Raw genomic sequence first — 4,151 nt, 5'->3', positions numbered from 1 at the left:
GAGGTGGAGAGTGAGGAACAGGAGGGAAGGGTAATTTCAGTTGAGGGCACTGCATGAACAATGCACAGTGCAGTACTTTTGGGGAATGGAGAAGGCAGGTTCCACTGTGGCTGCCACACAGGGCACAAGGTGGATAGGGGGAGAAACAAGTTTGGGAAGGTAGATTGTGATGGACCTTAGAAGGACTCCCAGGGTATTTGGCTTTTGCAGGCAATGGAAAGCCACAGAGGTTTCTGAGCAGGGAGTGACATGACCACCAAATATATTTTTATTAAATTTGTTGTCAGTAAAAGGATTTGAAATAACCCAAATGTTCACTACAGAGACTGGTTGGAAAAAGAATAGTTCATCCCCACAATGGGATATTAAGCCACCATAAAGAGGAATGAGGACAATTTCTATACATAATACATCTCCAGAATTTGTCATTAAGGAATAAAGATACCAAGCAGTGTATTTACCATGCTATCTTATATTTTAAAAAGGGAGAACATACTACTAAACACATATACAGATACACATTTTGACTGTACTTGCCAAAAAAGAAAACACTGGAAACACAAATGAGAAACTAATAAAAATATTTATAGAGGAGAGGAAGGAAGCAGGGCAGAAGAGACAATAATTGAAGTGAAACTTTTTGAACACAGCCTGTCAAATTATTTTGACTTTGGAAATAGAGATATATTTTAGATAATTAAAAACAATTTTAAAGGGAAACAAATTGGTGGCAAATATAGCTGAGAGACTGGAAACAAGAATGCTGCTTAAGAGGTTATTGCAAGAATTCAGCCCATATATGATAAGGGCAGCAGGAGGTGGAGAAGAGGTGCAGACACTGGTGGTGGCAAAGTCATCACCTTTGAATGCTGCTTTCCCATGTCTACTGGAGGTGTCTGTCTGATTGAAGACAATTCACGCAATTTTAGCGTTTACCCCCAGGGGTACAATAGAGAGCAATGGGAGAGCCACCATAGTTGAAGGAAGGAAGTAGTTTGGGAAGTGAAACTTGCATTTTGTGAAATATTGATTAATCCTGATTTGCTCAGCCCACACTAGCCAGGAGGGTGGACAGATGCGGGTGTGGGTAAAATGGCTGTGGTGACAAAAACACCTTTGGCGCTGAGCCCCCTGAACTTCATAGGGCTCCTAAAACCTCAATGTCCTTTCGCTTCTCCTAGAATGATTCAGAGTCACTCAATTAGGTGGCAATGAAAGTTACCCCCTCACCTTAGCTGCTCAACTTTTCCCACTGCCATCACAGGGGCTGTCACTGGTTATATTGGGGCTTTGCTTTGTCCATCCAGAGCACCCACCACGAGCTGATCCTGCCACCATCACTGACTCTGCTTGTCCCCTAGTCACTTCCCACATTGATGCCACTGCTCCCAAGCCTATTCAGTCAACCCCATTGAGGTGGCCTCGTTCTGAGTCCTCCAGCCTCTCTCAGTGCAAAAGTTTCCTGAGGCTGGGGAAGGGAACACCTGAGAAGCAGCCACCAGAACTGGGCTCACAGCAACCAACTGATTTGACTGTCTGGAGAGACAAAGGGCCTTCTGTACTCTGAGGGATTGGGGGAGCCACTGCCTACTTTTTAAAAAAAATTTTTTGGCCACGCTGTGCATTATGCAAGATCCTAGTTCCCCGACCAGGGATCGAACCTGCGCCCCCCACATTGGAAGCATGGACTCTTAACCACTGGACTGCCAGGGAAGTCTGCCACTGTCTTCTTTACACTGAGGAATTTTAATCCTAGGACCCAAATGTTAGTTAATTCCAATTGTGATCATTTCAATGAAGGCCACTTTGAAGAACTGTCAAAAGCAAGTGTATTTGCCTTAAACTGGGTGGTGGGTAATATTTTTGTTCATTGCATCATGATCCTTTATACCTTACATATAGGTTATAATTATTCCTTTCTATCTATTCACTATTCAATCAATGTTTAAAAGACTGTTCTATTGACACCTCAGGAGAATTTTGAGATTTTCTTTACCAGGGTTCAGATCCCAGCTCCAATACTTACCAGCTGTGTGACTTTGAGCAAGTTACTTAACCTCTCTAAGGCTTGATTTCCTTCTCCGTGAAATGGGAACATCCTAGTACCTCACAGATGGTTGCAAGGATTAAAGGAGAAAATACATGTAAAGTGCTTAGCCAAGTAGTACTGGGTGCATAGTAAATGCTTATTAATATTCACTAGAACTTAAAATATAATGATGATGGGAAATGATAGCACAGGAACATGCTTATAATAAAATGTGGAGTAGAAGAAGAAGTCCAAATGACTCTAATTACCTTAAAATTATATGTATATATATGTGTACATATATATATACACATATACACACATACACATGTATATATAACATAAAAATAATATCTGGATGTTATGCATAGAAATAATGCTGGAATAGGGACTTCCCTGGTGGCCCAGTGGGTAAGATTCTGCTCTCCCAGGGCAGGGGGCCGGGGTTCGATCCCTGGTCAGGGAACTAGATCCCGCATGCATGTCGCAACTAAGAGTTCGCATGCCTCAACTAGGAGGTCCGCATGCTGCAACTAAGACCTGGCGCAGCCAAAATAAATAAAAATAAATAAATAAATAAATATTTTGTAAAAAAGAAGAAATACTGGAATAAAATAAGACAAAATGTTATCAGTGATATCTTTTAGGAAGCATGATTACAGGTGATTTTCTTTTCTTTTTTATACTTCTCTGCATTTTCCAATTCTCTAACACTGAATGCAGTTACTTTAATAATTTGAAAAAGAACAATAAATGTTATCTTAAAAGGATAAAAGAAGGTGAGAATGACTGGGGCATCCTAGATTTGGGGAACCAGAAGTGAGATGACACTGGAGAGCTAAGTAGAAGGCAGGCCATGTAGAGCCTTGTAAGCTACCTCGGGGCTTTGAGACTCGTTATCTTTGAGACTCATTATCTTTGAATGGCAATGGAAGGCCAGTCAAAGGTTTTAACCAGGGGTTAGGGCTCACACTAGATTCAGGGTTTCCAACAAAAGATGGTGAAGTAAAGGTATATTTGTTACACTCTTTTGTTCCAAGCCCACAGATTTGAATGAAGGAAAACAAAGGAAAATTCTATCCATACTGAAACTAAGAAATGGCTACTATGCCCCAAAGAGGGAAGGATATTTGCTAAGCAAAGTGAACCCTGGGCGAAGTTATGGGCCAATGTGGGGCGGGGAGTAGGGGGCGCAGAGAGCTAACAAATAACTCTCCAGATCTCAAGCAGGGCGTAAGTATCTCTGCACATAAGTGAGAGGGTTTTGAGGCATCTACAGGCAATGGGTTCGTTGAGAATGGGCTGGGGAGGGGTGTGTGTGTGAGTGGGCCATGGTGGAATAGAGACCATCGCTGTATAGACTTATTTCCACCCTGAAAAACTACAGGGAAAGCAAGGGTGAAGAAAAGACACCGTGGATATGCCATTTTTGTTTTCCCCAGCCCAGATAAATGTTCTCTAGAAAGTAAGGCAACTGGTAGTCAGAGTCGGATAGCAAAGGGAAGTCAAACCAAGCCAAACCAAACCAGACAAAAAACATAAGTCCATGAAAGAAAAAATTCCAATGAGCTGAAAAGTTAAACTAACCAATCTCCCCAGTAAACAATACTTTCCCCTTACCCCACGGAAGAGATACAGATTTGGATAGTTTTCTAAGCCATCATACCTGATTTAAAGCTTCAGGCTACCGCAGTATACTTCCTTTCATATTCCTCACAGTGTTCCTTTTGTTTGGTTGTTTGCAGCAAAATTTATCTACAATAAAAGGCACAAATCTTAAGTTTACAATTCAATGAGTTCCGGCAAATGTATACGTCTCTGTAATTACCATCTTGATCAAGAATAAAATAGAGCATTTCCATCACCCAAGAAAGCTCTTTTGTGCCCCCTTGCAGTCAAACTCTAACTCCCCTTCTCCCCTCTCTCCAACACAATCACTGTTCTGATTTCTGTCACCATTGATTAGTTTTGCCTATTCTTGAACTTCATATCAACGTAATCATAGAGTATGTACTCCATTGTATTGGGCTCCTTTTGCTCAACGTAATGTCTTTAAGGTTCATCCACGTTGTTCCATGTATAAGCAATTCATTCACTTTTATTGCTGACTAGTATTCCATTG

The sequence above is a fragment of the Mesoplodon densirostris genome, chromosome X (genome assembly GCF_025265405.1).
Source record: "Mesoplodon densirostris isolate mMesDen1 chromosome X, mMesDen1 primary haplotype, whole genome shotgun sequence".
Lineage (NCBI taxonomy): Eukaryota > Metazoa > Chordata > Mammalia > Artiodactyla > Ziphiidae > Mesoplodon > Mesoplodon densirostris.
This window is presented reverse-complemented; position numbering follows the sequence as displayed.